The sequence below is a fragment of the Strongylocentrotus purpuratus genome, unplaced genomic scaffold (genome assembly GCF_000002235.5).
Source record: "Strongylocentrotus purpuratus isolate Spur 01 unplaced genomic scaffold, Spur_5.0 spur5_scaffold_17, whole genome shotgun sequence".
NCBI lineage: Eukaryota > Metazoa > Echinodermata > Echinoidea > Camarodonta > Strongylocentrotidae > Strongylocentrotus > Strongylocentrotus purpuratus.
The window spans coordinates 19,285,724-19,305,515 of NW_022145602.1; the positions used below are offsets into that span (position 1 = coordinate 19,285,724).

The following is a 19,792-nucleotide window of genomic DNA, read 5'->3' on the forward strand; positions in this document are numbered from 1 at the left end:
GTCAGGTGTTATATAGTTTACCAACTAATCCAAATTAATTGCGACTTGATGTCAACCGTAGTACTGTTCTGAGACAGGTTTCATTTCGTTTACGACTGATTAGAGGACTTACATGTACAATCAATCTGGTTCAATCACGACGCGTTGTGAGACAGGACCCACATGTATAGAAATACAGGTCGCGGATTAAAAAATAAAATCGACACATGAAAAATCGAGAGCTAGGTAGGTCAGCTGGTTAACAACAACAACAACAAAACTTTGAATGTGCAATTATTATATTTCATGTTGATAAATTCAAATTTGATAGACGATAGTTTGATTTTTGTGTATCAAATTGGAAGGATATTAAGAATCTATGAATACATTATAGGCCTACTGATAACGCACAATCCCTTTAAGACATCAATAGTCCTTTTAGTGTGTTTAGTGTAGAATCAGAAAACATGGATTCACTGCAACATAAGTAGATGTTATAATATTATGGGAGTGTCGTGGTCGAGTGGTTTAAGGCGCTTGACTGGAGATGTGAAGGTCGAGGGTTCGAATCCCGACACGGCACTAATATCCTTTGGCAAGATTTTTACCCGCACTTGCTACTCTCCACCCATGTGTTAAATGGGTACCCGGTAGGATGCGACCGTCATTGTTGGTCAAACAGTTTTTGAGCGTCAAGTAACGCCTGGCTGGAATGCTCCCCAGGGAGTGGAGATTGTGCACACAGTGTGTGCGGGCAAGCACTGAATCCAATGACCGGGGTAATAGTATATTTGTAAAGCGCTTAGAGACATTTGTAATAAGCGCTATATAAAAATTAAATATTATTAATATTACGTAACATCAACTACCAAACACAAGTCAACATCGTGCTGTTCGTGCAAGATTGTCCTTCGGCGATGGTTTGAATTCGGACTTTTGGGGCGACTACCCTCTGGCCTAGCAATTTCTGGCACAGTTTGAGCTAAAGAAGTAAACTTTTTGTCCGAAAGTAACACAATTGACTTAAATTCGTCATCACTTAATCATTGCTATTATTAACCTAGCAAGTGTTAGTAAGTGTGTGGTTTAACGCCCCCGTTATGTTTAAAAGTGGGTCAGCGTAATATGTATTCCTCGCACTTTCAAATTCGTGACTGGGAAAGTTAGGGATTGAGGAACTTCAAGATTGAGGAACTTCTGAACTGCAAGGAAACTTTGGGACTGGAAAACATCCGCTGAACCATTCTTTTCTCCATGTAGAGTTTGATACTTACTAATCATGAAAATAAGTCTCATTTTCGTTTCTGTAAAGTAATAGTCGCTCTTAAATTTGCGCTCTTAAAAATTCGTGAAAATGCTAATAATTGTAGATTACGTTGTACGGCTGGCATGCATGAGGGCGTTGTGCCGATCTGCCAAACGCTAGCGTGCAGTAGTGAAATATAGGGGGGGGGGGTCGCCTTCACCCCTATAAGAGTGAGAGGGTGGACGGGGAAATGGCAAGTAAATACCCCCAAAAGAGGGCTTTGAGAGACTTGCGGACGTTTGTGGGTGAACTCAGGAACATGCTCGAAACATAGTTTCACGACAGATGCCGTTGGCGTTAACGATGAAATATGAAAACTTAGATATAAACGGATGGAAGAAGGGGGGGGGGGGTCGTATGGAGGTAAATGGAAGAAACTTGCATTTGAACCTTAGGTGAATGTTGAGATACAATGCACTTCTATTGCCACCTATTTCGATCTCTCCAATTGACTTTAAAAACTTGCCAATTATTATTGAGCTATTGAAAGGAGATTCGGAAAGTGAATTGCAGATTATAGAAATATATGTTTCAGTCTAATGTCATCTTCTCTTCTATATAGAGATACATGTAAGTGTATGTTGCTAATATCAATGTAGTAATACAAAACTACACAATTTATCCTTATTATGGCATCAGTATCTACAAGATGATAATCAAAGTGAAATATGGAGAACATTATACAAAGAAAACAGTTTAACACGCTAATTCTTTCACACTTCCTTAATCCCTATACCCCCTCTGGTTCTCGCTCTTACCCCCTCTTTACTTTCACACCCTCTCTTCAAACTTAATTAAATCAGCCGGCCCTAACGAGTAACTTCCTTATTGCTCCAGCTTTTATCCGTTATAAATGATAACGTCTAAACGCACACATCATGTTCCCCTCAGTAATGAGACGACCATCTGCCGTAGCTCATTACACATGATAAAGCCAACATTGACAACCACGTGCGAAAGAGCTTTCTAATATACGGATGATACATGTAGAATCGTGTCGTTTTTTTTCTTCTCTCTTCTTCTTTTTTGTCATTTTTCATAGTAACATTAATAACTTTTGTCTCAGGAAAAGGGTTGGCAAAATTAGTACAATAGGTGTCGTAGACGAGTGGTTTAATTACGTGATTCATAATGCACAGGCCATGGGTTCGAGCCCTGGTACGTCACTTACAAAGAATACTCCTCTGATCCCTGTAGAATTTCGAAGATTAGTTTAATTGGATTGGTATGTACTCGCCCGTGGAATGCTCCTAGGGAGTGGAGAATGTACACTGTAATGTGTGGAGTGGTAACTGAATCCAGTTACCTACAGACTACATGCTTTATGCATATTGATCGTTATACATGAGTTTGAGTTTGAAGTTTATTATCCAAACAAAAGTACATCAATGCAACAATCAAATGTGAATGGTTAACATTGAAAGGATAAATGGGACCAGAAAATAGCATTTAATGTTAATCGTGTCTGGTACATGTTTAGTTTTTTTTCTTCTCTCTTCTTCTTTTTTGTCATTTTTCATAGTAACATTAATAACTTTTGTCTCAGGAAAAGGGTTGGCAAAATTAGTACAATAGGTGTCGTAGACGAGTGGTTTAATTACGTGATTCATAATGCACAGGCCATGGGTTCGAGCCCTGGTACGTCACTTACAAAGAATACTCCTCTGATCCCTGTAGAATTTCGAAGATTAGTTTAATTGGATTGGTATGTACTCGCCCGTGGAATGCTCCTAGGGAGTGGAGAATGTACACTGTAATGTGTGGAGTGGTAACTGAATCCAGTTACCTACAGACTACATGCTTTATGCATATTGATCGTTATACATGAGTTTGAGTTTGAAGTATATTATCCAAACAAAAGTACATCAATGCAACAATCAAATGTGAATGGTTAACATTGAAAGGATAAATGGGACCAGAAAATAGCATTTAATGTTAATCGTGTCTGGTACATGTTTAGTTAGTTAATTAATCAGTATTTATGCTGTTGCGATTAAACTGCTTGCTTTGTTTTGTATCGATTGCAGAACTGTTTATTGAATGAAATATACATGTATGTGACGATGTCTCAAGCCTTAGGCTTATATTGCCACACCACTGTGTGTTTCTTCAGTATTACCAGCGTGATTAATGAACATGTATTATGGTCGTAGTATAAGTCTACTGCTACTGTTTGATTATAATCATCTTGATCATACTATGTAATGTAATGAACCATGCAGAAATAAAATCAAAATAAATTAAAAAAAAAGAAGTAAATACAACAAAGTTTGTTATACATATCTGGAGGAGACTATTTTCTATTCCCACCCCAACTAGTAATAAAGACACCCTGGGCATCGATTGGAGGAGACAGTGTTTATAAACAGACCAGAAAAATGACAGTTTAATAACCGGTCTATTAACGGTAATCACTTGAGTTCCTAACGAAGTTAGAGTGTTATGTAACTAAAACGTAATTTTGGCTAGAATCTGTAGAATAAAACCTTTACTTGATGGATGGATATTTCCACAGCCACATGGAAATTAGCGAATTAATGCTGATAAATTAATTGTGAAGAAAGATAGATAGGCATGGTTTGGAAACTTTTTAATTAGCTTCCACCATCCTACTTAAAGATAAAGTTGAGTTCTGTTCATGCGAATGCATTATGAAAGAAACGTTGTGGAATCGATCAGAACAGGTTGATCATCTAGCATATTAGTATTGGTGTGTACTGCAAGGTTCTGGAATCATCAAAATGATAAAAAAAAATTGGCCCTGTCTCGGTAAAGTAACAAGCACTGGACAGAGAAAGATGTATATGGGACTACACGAGCATGTGGTATAAAAATCCGTCTCGATTTTTATGATGTTACATGCCATATTTAGAATATTAAGGCATTTGAAGAGCAATGCTTTTTAGTGAACATTTTGTATCTGATGTTCATCCACACTTTCATAATACAATGATAACGATCACAAATTATTTGTCACCTCTTCCCAGAACTCAACCTTCTCTTTAAATATAATTATGCAAACATCGCTTTGTAAATCCCCAGTACCCTTTGTGACCATGGTGACATTCAATACAAAAAAAACATAGAATCATTTGCAAATCAGGGGGGTGTTTCACAAAGATTCTGCGTCAAACTTAACTCTAAGATGGACTTAAACATTATGGAGAGCCACTTGCATCACTAAAATAAAATATATTGAAAAACAAAAATTCAAGTATTTTAGACTAATCATAAATTCCAGATCAATAACATGAAATATCTTTGATGAAAGAAAATATGAATGATGTGAATCAACATTTTATGCCTTTTAAAATAGCTTTTATAGACTATTTTTAAAGATGCTAACGGCTTTCCATAACTGTTAAGTCCAACTTTGAGATAAGTTCAACTAAGGATCTTTGTGAAACACCCCCTGGTAACGGAGAGAGTAAGCTTCTTACTTATTTCTTGAGACACTACATTAGCTGAAAAGCTTGCTTCTTCTTCCTCTTCGTCTGTCAGAAGCTTTGAATCAGAGGTAGAATTCCAGTCCCGGTTACATCTTGTGCTTGACTTAGCGAGGGGTTGTATCTGAGCTACGCAGTATAAGCAGGCTCCGTCGGTACGATCATAAACTATATCAGAGAGAGAGAGAGTGAGAGAGAGAGAGAGAGAGAGAGAGAGAGAGAGAGAGAGAGAGAGAGAGAGAGAGAGAGAGAGATGGAGAGAAATGGAGTAAGGACATAAAACTTTATTTTGAGATCTCGTACATTTGAATACTGCAATGAAATTATGAGAAATCACTTACCGAAAAGAATCAACACTTTTTATAAAGTCGTGATCTTTATTCGATTCCATTCAACATAAATAAGATTTCACTTGAATATGTGAATTATAAAATTATCATACATAAACGAAAATACGTAAATTATTTTTAAGCACGTATGCTTTAGTCAATTAATACATTGATACAAAATAAAATTTGATATTGATGATAATAACTGTCAATAATGAGAGCAAGTGAGAGAGAAAAAAAAACACGAAACAGAAACACGTTTTTATTTGCTAATTTCTCATTAATTTTACACTTTTTTATTACAAAAATGGCCGATATGTCTATTTGCACTCTTTAAATTTCAAAGTAAAAATGTTTTATCTTATTGAAATTAAATTTGTGGAAAGGGAGAGAGAGACTAAATCCCACTCACTCCCTAACATTTTATTCATTTGTAAAACCAGTTACCCACATTAGCTTGTAGGATACAAATTTCAGTTCTGAATAGCATTTTGTGAGACATACATACATATTGGTATTTATATAGCGCCTCTACATGAACATGCTCAAGGCGCTTTAATTTTGTTATTCATAAACAAACTCTACCTGGGCATAAGTGATGAATGCATGGACATTGGTAATCGTTTTGTTTTTATGAAACAGTATATCATGATAATGTTGTTATGGGTTTATATCGCTTAATACGTCGCCGATGCTTAACAGATATTATTGTTAACACTAGTTAATGATTCAAGCTTGCACGCACGCACACACACATTGTATACACATTCTCCGCTCCCTGGGAGCATTCTAGCAAGGCGCCATTAAAATGACGAAGCTCACAATGCTGAGCTTTCTACAATGAATTTCGCATCCTACCTGGTACTCATTTAACACCTCGGTTGACAGTGGCAAAATGTGGATCAATGTTTTGTTGCCAAAGGATGTCAATGCCGGTCTGTGATTGGAACCCTCAACCATTAGATTGGGAGTCAAGTGAATGAACCACTATACCACTATATCTCCACCTTCTTTTCGATATTAAAGTGTCATCATCGGTCGTTTCTTCAGTTCATTTTCAACTTGAATAAACAAAAGTACAAAAGTAGTTTCCGACTAATAAGGGTTCATATTTTCAATTTCAATTTCAATTTATTTTTCCATCTTTAAAAAAAGAACAAATAGGTATTGACACATTGTATTAAAATAATAAAATAAACATAAACATGGAGCGATACCCTTAATAAGCAGGTTGCTTGTAAGCAGGGCCCCGGTATACAATATCAAATTTACAACTTTGTTAATAGAGAAATAGAGAATTATAAACCAGCAAAATTATATAAGGAGACTGAACCTCAATCGGCCAAGGAAAAACTAATTAACCAATTCCATGAAAAATGCTATTGTCTACGGGGCCATATGAAGCAGTGTTGCGTAATGTATCTGTTCCGAGGTCCCATTCTTGATTTGTTTAAAGAGTTTTATGATATGAATATTAAAGGTAATACAAAGTTTTGGTATGGGGTCAAGAATTTGGTTCAAATGAACATATTGGAAGCATATGCGATCTTACAATATTCAGTGATCGTTGTCGCGGTTGTAATCGAGTCTCAAGTTATGAAATTGTAGCTAATAAACTCTTTATTTTGTATAGCTCCCTCTCAAGGTCAAGATATTAATCAAGCCATAAAACAATGTTTAATGACCAAAATCGACCGATTGGCTATTCCCCTTTGGAAATTACATATCACAACTACATATTCTGAGATTTTCATGGTCGCAGCTACCATTGTATGGCCGTAAGCGCTATTTGAAATTTCTCAAAATCTACCGGGAGCACCGGTAAATGTTTATATTCAATTTTCTCGAAAGCAGAAGTGTTTTAGGGGCTAAATTTTCTAGTGCTTATAATGCATCCACAGGGTCATCAAAATATATCAAAATTGTAAAGAATCACTATCCACCCAATTTTCAAAATTTCCCAAAACTTTGTATTACCTTTAAGAAGACACGTCACGGTCAACATGGGACAACATATCAGGCTTATATCACGCTTACACAAGCAAGGGGCAGACCCATGATTATCAGAAGGGGCGGCGGGGGGGGGGGGGGTTAATATGATATATATCTTGTCTTGCGGTTTGCCACGCGGCGCCTGAATAATTGATGTTGAAACATATACCTAAACCCCGTCTTAACTGGAAAATAAAAGGGACTTTTAGATTTGCGTGGACTGATACGTGTGACGTCCATTCAAGGCAGTGCATTAAAAGGACGTCGATTGTAGCAATCCCCATTGGCTTCGTGCGAATCTAAAAGTCCCTACTGTCGCGGTGTGGTCAGGACGTTGTCCGGATGACAATAGGGACTTTTAGATTCGCACGAAGACAATGGGGATTGCTACGATGGACGTCCTTTTAATGCTCTGCCTTGAATGGACGTCACACGTATCAGTCCACGCAAATCTAAAAGTCCCTATTTACCCCCTTCCAGTTAAGACGCGTCAATCGGGGTAACGTCCGGACAATATCTAAGCGACATCGAGGTAAATCTCACCCTTGCCCGACTAGGGTGAGATTTACCTCGATGTCACGTCGATTGACGTGTCTTCAAGTAACTGGAAGGGGGTAAATGTCATCCGGACAACGTCTGGACGACACCGCGACTTTATTTTCCAGTTAAGACGGGGTTTTACTTATCGTCCTAAACGTGCAAGGGCAACAATTCCGTCATTGATTAAGGCCTGTATTCTGTTAAAATAAAAACTCGATCAAAACAATTTGACGTCTACAGTAGTAAGCTGGTCAATGATATTTTAACAAACATAACTCGATTTTAAGAAGTCATTAACAAACAAATGTTTTGCTGCTTGTTCCCACCCAAGAACGCCCCTGTATCCGTTTAACACTTTTAGGGCAGGATTTATTTCTAGGGCTATTCAAATTGATCGCACATTGTTCTTCAAATTGGCAGCAATAATATTATCTTTTGTCGCTTCATTCTTGAAATGTAATGTAATGTCTCAGAAAACAAGTATGTGGGCTAGGATATTACCGAACAGTTGAACAAAATTTCAAATTTTGATCGAAAAACAATGATCTTGAATGTTTCCACTTGTTAAAACTCTTGGCATGAAACACGATACAGTCATGAAATAAAAATGTCAAATGATTGTCATGAAAGGGTGAAAACAAAACAGGAGTGATAACAGGTTAATTGTCATCACCCAGAGGACCGCAGGTTACAAGTTATGCTTCATAGACATTCCACCTGTCACTCAGGGTATACAGACTGATTGCATAATCCATTAGGTTATGTCAGACAGGAACATGTACCAAAGTAATTAGTCACTGACAGGGTATGTCAAGCATTCACGCACATAGCCAGAATAATAAAAACATTTTTCTTCTTCTCTAAGTTGCAAATTGTTAAATTTGATATTGGAAAAGTATGTTAGTGCATTCTGCTCCAATTTGAATATTATTAATGGCTAACTTAGCATTCATGTTATCATGAATTAGCTTCCTACTCACAGTACCCCCCCCCCACCCCACCCCGACAGTATGATTATTAACATGTATTTTTTACCAAAATATTACTCTTATATTAGACCATAACATTTTTTCTCTATTTTTGTTTAACTTTTTGGTGCCGTGGAGGAATGTGCTAAATATGTAATATTCCCTAATTGGGTTATGAGAAATACGGACGGGTAAGAAAAGAAATCAAGATAGAGAGAAAAGGAGAGAGAGAGAGTGAGAGAGAGAGAGAGAGAGAAAGAGAGAGAGAGAGAGAGAGAGAAGGGGGCACGAGATGATGATGGTAATGACGATGGTCGTGATAATAACATAATGATGGTGATGATATTGATGATGATGATGATAATAATAATGATGCTGCTGCTGCTGATAGTGAAAATGATGATGGTGATGATGACGATGATGATGTTGATGATGATAATAATAATGGTGATGATGATAAAAGTGATGGTGATTTTGATAATGATAATGATGATGGTGATAATGACGATGATATTGATAATGAATATGACGTTAATGATGGGGATGATGATTGGTTGTAGTAACGGGGAAAAGGAGGAGGAGGAGGAGGATGAGGAGGAGGAGGAGGAGGAGGATGAGGAGGAGGAGGAGGAGGAGGATGAGGAGGAGGAGGAGGAGGAGGAGGAGGAGGAGGATGAGGAGGAGGAGGAGGAGGATGATGGGAGAAGGAGGAGGAGGGGGAGGAGGAGGAGGAGGAGGAGGAGGAAAAGGATGAGGAGGAGGAGGAGGAGTAGGAGTAGGAGGAGATCTGATCAGAAACATGTGATTACAAAATAAAAATGATAATGATGATGGTGATAATGACGATGATATTGATAATGAATATGACGTTAATGATGGGGATGATGATGGTTGTCGTAACGGGGAAAAGGAGGAGGAGGAGGAGGAGGAGGAGGAGGAGGAGTAGTAGGAGGAGGAGGGGGAGGAGGAGAAGGAGAGGAGGAGGAGGAGGAGGAGGAGGAGGAGGAGGAGGAGTAGTAGGAGGAGGAGGATGAGGAGGAGGAGGAGGAGGAGTAGTAGGAGGAGGAGGAGGATGAGGAGGAGGAGGAGGAGAAAGAGGAGGAGGAGGAGGAGGAGGAGGAGGATGGGAGAAGGAGGAGGAGGGGGAGGAGGAGGAGGAGGAGGAGGAGGAGGAGGAGGAGGAGGAGGAGGAGGAGGAGGAAAAGGATGAGGAGGAGGAGGAGGAGGAGGAGGAAAAGGATGAGGAGGAGGAGGAGGAGGAGGAGGAGGAGTAGGAGGAGATCTGATCAGAAACATGTGATTACAAAATAAAAAAGTAAATCCTACCTTCATCCTTTTTGCCCGCTTCCCTTCCATTGGGTACTCGGATCTTCGTCTCCAACATGACCGGCGGCGGCACGAAACTCGTCGACAAGTTCAGTTGCTGATATCAGTCTAATCTACGCTGTCGAACAGGTTGAAGTCATCGACTGTTTTTCATGGATGCTGCCAATTAAGATTGACATAAAAAATATACATATCATAATGAACAATATCATAAATGAATCGACAATCACACAATCTGTGAATTTACATGCTACATTATTATGCAGACTAAATCTCAAACATTGGGATTCGACATTGTATGATTACTATAGTAAAATAAGTTGTTATTTTGGTTTAATAATTTCGATCCTGAACAATCGCGACTATATCTGTTTACAGTCCGCCCAAAGATATTCAATCGTTATTGCTTATCATTATAAGTGTGATTAATTAAATCGCTAGCTCTCAAAAGATGAAGAGATTAATGAATTGCCTTTGTTTAAAAAATTACAATGATTATTGATGCGGTACATGTGTGATGAAGCAAACTGCATTGTGAATGAAGATAATGATTTGGCTTCTTGCCAAACATACACGATTATCCATTTCATATCTCTCTTTATATCTTAGTTGCTTACAGCCTCTCCGTTCTTCCTTTTCTAGAAAATCCAGATCCACAATTTGTTTAATTGTGCGTGTTGGGGAGCAGGGGAGGGGGGGGGGGGGGAGAGGTTCTCAAAAATACTAAATCAAGTGATAGAGTATTGTTGTGCACTTAACATGCTTAAAGATAGGGTCTCATGGAAGACCACCATTATTGGTGACAATGAGTCACCCTGTCTATTAAAATATCAAAAATAAATAAATAAATAAATAACAACAAAATTACATTGAATGGTCAAGATTACAAATAAATTACATGTGCCAAACGATTTTGGTAGAAAATGTAAATGGGCTGAGTAATGAGCATAGAAAGATAAGAAAATCAATGTAAGTAGGCCTGACACCATGTGCTTAACACAGGTCACTAAGTGCATATGAGAGTAGTGGTTTTTATTGAAGATGATTTCCAGCAAGTTTTTGTGAGGTTGTTTTTATTTACTGGTTCAAACAATCAATATACTGCAGGATAAGCAATCCAGAATGAATTATAGCCATGTTCTCTCGACATACGATTCCAATACCACAGCTCAAGATTGACGATAAGCTATGCACAGTTCGGTTGTGCCCTCCCCTACAAAATGGAAAGCCATTAGCATCCGTGAAAATATTTTTTGTTAAAGTTATTTTAAAATTTGGAATTTATGAAAAGTCTAAAATACTTGAAGTTTTGCTTTTGAATATATTTCATTGTAAGGCTTCAAATGGCTCTCCATGATATCTAAGTCCAACTTAGAGTTAAGTTCGACTTAGAATCTTTGTGAAACATCCCCCCCCCCTAGTTTCGGGCGAAGCATAACATCATTCTATTATCTTTCGGGCCATTTTTTTAATGAAAATTATAAATTTTTTCTCCTCAGTCACGTCAATAAATTCCGACAATCTAATTATTATTTCCCACGTAGTCCATGATTAGAAACACACTAATTTACATCATCCTGCTTAAGGTTTTGTCCCCAGCCGGTCAATGTACTTTTAGGCGGATGTAATATGGTCTCATTTTCGTCGGAAAACTATTTAAAAAATGTCACGGATTGTGCCCAGAGTTAAAAACATACAATAAGTCAAATCTCATTAAATTGATTTCGAACTTTATTAATCATAATGAATTTTCAATACACACTGCATTTGTTTTTGTTTGTTTGTGTGTGTTGGGGGGGGGGGAGGGAGGGGGTCGTTTGTTTGTTTTTGTTTGTGGTTTTAATAATATTAACTTGAGGAAAAGTTTACGGTTATGGACGGGTTATCAAGGGTCGGTTCGGGGAATGGGCGCTGTCAATAACCCGAGTGAAAGATAATTAGAATAATTCGATTTAAATTAATTAGTGATTGGAATAATTCAATGATTGAAATAATTCAACGATAAAATAATTGATTAAGAATACAATGAGGGAATGTAACCGAGGGACAATCGGCAATTGAAATTAAAAACTTTAAAAATGTACTCATGTTGGAACGTCCAAGTGATATTTTCATCGAACTTGCTTCGGAAGTTATGGACTATTTGTCTAGTAGCAAGGTTCTCGTATTATTGTTATAGTCCTATAGCATTTTGCTTATTTAACTCAAGACCAGTACAAATATCGAAGCTACAATGAAATAGATACATTTTCTTTTCTCCGATACCGTACCGAATAATGTTTGGAAGGGACGTGCATAAGCCCTTAATCTCCCGCAGTGGATTAAGTCTAGCACCTCCCGAATATCCGATGATTAATAATTCCCCGCATTGAATCGTTCAAAGATACTTCGTTTTTTTAATTGAAGTATAACTTAAGCGATTCATAAGATTTCCATTCATAATTGTTCTATTTGAAGGCCTGAATGTATATTTGAATTCGCCCCCTTTCTCCTTTTCTCCCCCCTCTCTCTCTCTCTCTCTCTCTCTCTCTCTCTCTCTCTCTCTCTCTCTTTTCTCTCTCTCTCTCTCTTTTTTCTCTCTCTCTCTTTTTTTTTTTTATCTCCGCTCTCTCTATTTTATATTTTATCTGTCTATCTGTTTCTATGTCTTTCGATTGTTTTTGATAAACTAATTCTATATTCTGAATTGCAAAACAATCATCATTGAAATCCGATTCAGGCATATTGAAAATGAAGACCCTAGGGAAACCCATTATATAGAGCTGGCATGCAAAAGGCGCTTAATCCATTTTCACCCGATTGCATGTGTCTCTATACACATGAAGATCGAAATCATGCAATTTTCACCTCAAAAATGTTGCAGAATTATGTTTTCTTTCACAATGCGCTAAATCCAGTACACATTTCATGCAAAAGGTGCTGTTTCAATTTTATCTCTATTCTTTGTTCTGATTGGGCCAAGAACCCCAGCTTCCAGTGCCTTGGCTTGACCAATCAGAAAACAGAACAGAGATATAATAAAATCTCTTGCCTGACAGCGTGTACTACATAAAGGGTAAACCTGTAAGCATACATTTTAAATTTCAAATATATTTTTGAAATATAACTTGTGTACATGAAGATTACTTCCCCTTAAAAAGGTACATTTCTTTCACCGTTTCCCCACCCTCCACATTTCTCACATGCACTATCAGGGTAATGCCGATATCACCAGTATCGATGACTGACTCGAACAGGTGATATAAAAATTGAATAAATATATCTCTTTCTAATCTCAGGGTTATTTTTCATCATGATATAAACCTCTTTGCACTATCACATGCATGACGCACCGATTTTCCACCTTTAAAAAATCAGACAACTAAATTGGGTTAATGATTATAAACATTATTGGAATCATTATCTGTCACAGTATGACTGGGCGATGTTTCCTGTCAAAATTTGAATTTGTTTGATAACATTTCAGTCGAAATGTGATTTTCTATTGAGAGCCTAACATCGGAAGATAAACACATGGCTTCAACACTGTGTACCCCTCAATATAGCTGCATGACGCCTATTGGAGTGTCGTGGTAGAGTGGTTCATTCGCTTGACTCTCAATCCAAGAGCTTGGGGTTCGAATCCCAATCTGCAGCACTGATGTCCTTTGGCAAGACATTAACCCACATTAACCACTCTTCAACCAGGTGTAAATGAGTAAACGGCAATTGCTGGGTATGAATAATTGCAGGGCCCCAGGAAGAATAGATTGAAAGTGATGACGCTTTCCTGAGTAAGCAAAACTCATTATCATTATGTAACAAAGTGGTGCACCAGATTGTGAAACAGCTGGAAAATGACACTTTTCCATGACAAATTTAGCCATGGGCAAAGAAAGTGAGGTAAAAAAAAAACCTCTCTAACTGTCATTAATATTGTGATGACCGCTGTGCGAAAGGGCCTAATGTATTTTCTTCATTTTTATTAATTTCTTTTTTTACAAGAAAACGATTTATATGGCATAATGCATCAAGTAATTATGAATGTGTGCATTTCTCATCATAATAAACGAGTACATACCATATGAATAGTTGTATAAGAGGGATGAAATGGCAATGTTGGGTTTCAAGAATGAGTCGTTTGCGGAAATGTTAATCAAGTCTTGAGTAAAGATTTTGGCGAGTGAAAAAGAAATCATGCTTAGCTAAATGCTGCACTTTAATTTATAAATGACATTCAATGTGCAAGGTATGGTGACTTGTAATATCACTGAAAAAGAAAAACAGATATCTTCTTGGAATACAATATTTGGAGCACTGTGGTTTATTGGTAAAGGCTCTTGTCTCTCATACGATAGGTTCCGGGTTCGATCCTCGCTTGTTGCTTACATCCTTAGACAAGGTGTTTTGCCCACAATAAATTTGTTCATCTCGACACAGACGTCAAATGGTAGGCCTACATGTATCTGGCAATACCGGTGGAATAGTAATGACAGGGTCCGCAGAATATAGTAATTATATTATTAATAACTAGTACTTTACTGCAATAATCTAATCCAAATAATTCCCCTGTTGAAAACTGTAAGTTCAAGTTCACTGTATTTAGTAATTGCGATCGTTATCAAAGTAGTTCCATTCAGAGCCGTGCACGGGATCGAGGCCTGCTTTACAAGGTAACCATGTCTATTATTTCGGAAATTAGTACTCTGTTTGGGCCTCATTAAGAATTATATAAACAAAAAACATGTCATTGGAATTATCATCTATAAATGGATGACTAATTACGTAGTTCGTATTGTGCCCCATCACATGCTGGAATCAGACAAGAGTACAAGTGTTACGTCAAACTTAGTTTCGGTTACAGACGTCTTGTTTTTCGTCTGTCCAAAATGATTCATGAAGCATGCAGGTAATATTGGTGAAGTTGTATAATGTCGTTTGAAAAGAATCGATTAAGAGTTAAAGTTTTGAGCTGATCAAAAGTGATCTAAAGTTACTTTTTTTGTAACTTGTTCTTAATTTAATATTGATAAATTGTTTAAATATTCCTTCCGTCGAATTACTTGTATTCGTTTGATAAAACCCCATTTATTGTTTTAACCAAGTTTGTTGCTCACTCAAAGAAAAATACAAAAGCCTAGTTATTTAGATTCCAATACACTGTTCCTATACCACGAAAATGTCGACGCTTCAATTTGGGTGAGCAAAAATTGTATTAAGTTTATTTTCAATTCTTAAAAAAATGTGTTAATTTGTATCATTTGCTTCACACGTACCAACATAATCATATTTAAAACTACTGATATGGTATCTAAATTAACTACTTTGTGAATGGAAATAGAAAACATTCTGTGATATAATAATAATAACATATTGAAATAAATGAACTTGACAAGTCATGTTGACAATTTCCATGATTTGTTTCACAGATGGCAATGAGTTGCGTATAGAATTATTCCATATGTTATCCATTATGAGCATTGATGTAATTTTAGCTATTCAAAGGTGAGATACAAAATTGAAGAAATTGTTTTGGTAAGAGGCTACGGTGTTTCAGGGAGATTTGCTTTAAATCCTCGATCAATTAAAAATTAATGGAGGGGTTAGCATTTTGATTAATTACAAGCGCTCAGTAATTCATGTACGTAAGCACGCTGTCCAAAATTAGAATATGTTGAACCCTATCTAAAGTACACTCGCTTGTACACTATTTGGCGAGTATAGTAAAGTGTTAGATTGCACATTGTCTTTATATAGAAAATATAATAGTAATGGTGATAATAACATAAAAAGGTGAGGTTAAAGTCATGGTATTTTGATGATAAAGCATTTGCTGTAGTTATAAACATGAAGGCAATTTGATTTTTCAACATATCATAGCATACAAAATTAAGATTTATAGTTACTCCACGATTAAATATAGAAACATCAATTTGGTGATCTTTTTTCTTAACCATAAACTATGATAAATACGTTTAACAATTTATGTAAAATTGTAGGCAACAAAAGCACTAAGCCGCTTTTAATAAAATAGGTAAATAAGACCAACTTGTTTGATTGGAGGGGGGGGGGGGGGGTAAGGTGCATTTATTTAAGATATTTCATTCTTTCATGTAATGCGTAGAATGTTTGAAATAATTTGAAATAACCACAACATGCAATATTGTTATAAATGGGTTTAATTTTAAGGAGGTATCGATCTTAAGTTCTAGGCTAGACCCCGTTTTATAAAGAGTTGAGCTTTAATCCAAATCAATCGCATATTCTCCAGTCAAACGCAAGTTTGCAGTCTCAACGGCAAATAAGTTGCGATTAATATCAACTCTTTATTAAGACGGGGCCCTGATCTTCAAAATATTATATACAGATGTAATTCACTTTATTGTGTCATATATTAGCATTACATCTGGCAGACTAGATGGGTATAGCTTCCTACGATCATCCTTGAACCAAAAATCGAAACATGTTGTATGTCCTCTTTTTATCAAAAACACATGTTTATAAGTCATGGGTCATTTTCGACAACATAAACCAGGGTGAATTTGAAAATAGTTTCAGGAAATGGCGATATTTTGTGAGTCATGCTTCCTAGCTGATCACTGAAAATATGAATGGAAATAACTGAAGGGTTTTAAAATAGCACAGAGGGATCACAGCACAAAGAAAGAAAAGAGACAGCTTACTTTTTAGCTCGTTTAGGTGCCGTGTTGGATTACTATATCGGAAGTGATTTTTGATGTTTAGATCATGCCTCACCGTTAAAGGCCTATATGTATGTGTATTGTAGTTTGGAAACATACCATGTGGATTTGAAATTAAATCATAATTTATACAACATCCTTTCACTATCAATATGACTTTTCGAGATTAATAAGAAGCCTTACATTAACAGCGTCTTCTATCTGCGTTTTATGCTTCTTCTTTTTCTTCTTTGTCGTCGTCTCCTTCTTCTTCTTCTCCCCCTTTTTTAAGTTGGTGGGGGGGGGGAGGAGGGGGGGGGGGGGTAATGCTCACGAATGCCGTATCCCTTCGTTCGCTCATTTCCCCTATGACCCTCATAGATTCATGATGTAATTATATGACAAAGACAATTTCAGTAAGCAGTCAGGTTAAGCTCTTATGTTGCACTATAGTATATGGGGGAGGAAATGATATCCCCATTTTGGGGGTTTGTTTGTTGTTTGTTTGCTTGCTTGCTTTTAAAAGAAGGCATCTGATGAAAATCAGCCTGTTATTTTTTACAAGGAACATTAGAGTCGGTTGAAGTTAATTTTCCAGGGTTTGAAGTTCTACACCTTTTTGTGGGGGGGGGGGGGGCGTTGACCCATTTGCCCCCATCAAGAACGATGTTTGGTTTTGTCAACTAAAAAAACAACCAAGATCAAGAATACAAGTATGTAACGTATTCTAAGAGACACATTTTTTTTTTAATTAGAAGAATAGAGGATAGATGGGGCAAAAGTACCCCCTTCCAAATGACATCAGTAGTATTCCAGTAATTCAACAAGGCAAATTAAGTATACAAAACGATAAAACTTACCAAATTATGGACGTACATACTCTTAATTCTATGTGGCCATCATGAAATGTTTCCCTCTTAATTATTCCTTTGCACCCAAAGACAATCAACTCCAAGCATGTCACCAATATAGAAAGTGATGTACACTGCTACGCAAAAATATAAACCGTGTAAGCGTTGTGACAAAAATTAAAGATTGATCCGTTCACCCGTGGAAGTGCCCCTCTTGGGTACAAGAAGGGGATAGGAATGCATAGCCTACATAGTGAATTACAGCGATGCCATAGCTAGATTACGTCATCCGTGTGGAGGGAATGACTTCCCCCGTTTTGCTAATGATTATCATGGGGATCTCACACAGCTGGGACGTGTGAGGGAGATAGTTTCACATAATCTTAACTGTAAATTTTGCATAGTTTAAAGGTAATAGAAAGTTTTGGTATTGCGTCATGAATTTGGTTCAAACGAACATATTGGAAGCATATGCGATCATACAATATACGTTGTCGCGGTTGAAATCGAGTCTAAAGTGATGAAATTGTAAATAATAAACTCTTTATGTTGTATTGCGCCCTCTTAAGACTGATATTACTTAAGCTTTAAAACAATGTTACTTGAATACAATCGACCGATTTGCTATTCCCGTTTGAAAATTATATATCAGAACTGCATATTCTGAGATTTTCATGATCGCAGCTACCATGGAATGGCCTTAGGCGCTACTTGAAATATTTGAAATTTACCGGGAGCACCGGTAAATTTTAGAATATTAAATTTCTCGAAAGCAGAGGTGTTTTAGGGGTTAAATTTTCTAGGGCTTATAATGCATTCACAGGGGCATCCAAATATATCAAAATTTTAAAGAATTACTATCCATCCGATTTTCGGAATTTCCCAAAACTTTGCATTACCTTTAAACCAGGAGGCCGGGAGGGGGGGGGGGGGGGGGTGGGCAAGTATTATTCAACGTACTCGTGACACGCCGATAGACACTCTCCTATAGCATCCTGAAGTAGGATTTCACGTGCTCAAAAGCTACCGTTAACTAGGATTTAGTCTCTTCGTTCAGTATGTAATATATAACTTATAATGAACTTTCAGATGCAGCAATATACAATATTACCAGACAATATGAGAAGTTTGATAGCAACTGAACTATATTTTATAATCAATCTGAGCAATGGCATTTTTCGTTGCATAATACCTGCCTTGACATTCTCTTCATAATTATGATATTTAAAAGCCGAACGAGTTACAAACAAAATCACATCAAATCAACTACAAACTAAAGGACAAACCAAACATGTATACCTAAAACGGTATTATCAGTCTAAGATATGCTAACAGAAAATCCGATTAGTGTTCGATACCCTACCCCCTCTTTTGACATCCCTGTAGACTGAAATTCCCGTAACCAGGGGATATCATTTATTTATTTAAAAAAAAAAAGGGGGGGGGGGTTTGATTGAACACTAACTTAACAATGGGCACATAACTCTCAAAATATAAAACCCACTTTACATTGATCCGCATAAATGAAAAAGTGAAAAAGGACTTACTCGCCATGGGGTAGCGTTGGTCAAGTTATTTCAAGGGCACTGGCATTATGGGGGCGAGGGCCGGTCTTACCTGGTAAATGAGATGCAAATCAACAAAAAATACTAATAACGGGGTGCTTTGAGGCTTAGCATATTCATTCCTCTCCTCCCCCTCCCATCTCATCCTTTTCTTTAATTCGCTAATGGATCGGGGGGGGGGGGGTGCCCCATTGCCCCCCCCCCCCGTTCGCCGTAATTACGCCACTGCTTTACGATTTTGTTGAGAAATGTTGCTAATTAGTTTGTTGCAGGGAACACGGTGGAATGGCTTGATAAGCATACGCCACTTTCCCCATTCAACAGGGGTGTAGGCCTATTTTGATGGAAATTTGAGTCGGAGGTAAATGGGACGTTGTCTGTCACGCATTGTCGCATTTCTGTCGTCGATGTGTATTTTTCGCTTCATCATGAGCATGGATAAAAATAGTCTATAGTTCAGACAATATGAAATCAGGGACTAAAATAATTATGAAGGTTTGATAGTTTGTGAAATTAGAAGACTGCTAAGAACTACGAATTGAAGCATTAATGTTCAAGTCGTTGATATAATTTCTATTATATGAAGGTCCATACAACTGAATAATTTAGCTGCGTTTCCTTGAATAATTATCGTTTGTTCTGTGACTAAAACTATTGATTATATAATGGCGTATTTCTGAATGATTTAAAATTGCCATTTCGCTGCCATGATATCGCAGTGCGCAAGTCTCTTCGTAACTAGCTAGCCCACGGAGGAATACCTATAGTTGCAGCGGAGATGGGGTGGGGTGGGGGAGGGGGAGGGGGCGCCACCCCACCTGCTGAGGGTAA

At 37.3% G+C, this 19,792-nt stretch overlaps 1 long non-coding RNA gene across 1 annotated transcript; it reads right to left on the reverse strand.

The window, feature by feature from the left end:
* Positions 1-4,731: 4,731 nt before the first annotated feature.
* LOC115924930 lies at positions 4,732-17,562 on the reverse strand. The gene is made up of 3 exons (XR_004064485.1): positions 17,406-17,562; positions 9,887-10,045; positions 4,732-4,899 (listed from the first exon to the last, which is right to left on the reverse strand). It is a non-coding gene; the product is annotated as an uncharacterized LOC115924930 (long non-coding RNA).
* Positions 17,563-19,792: the final 2,230 nt, after the last annotated feature.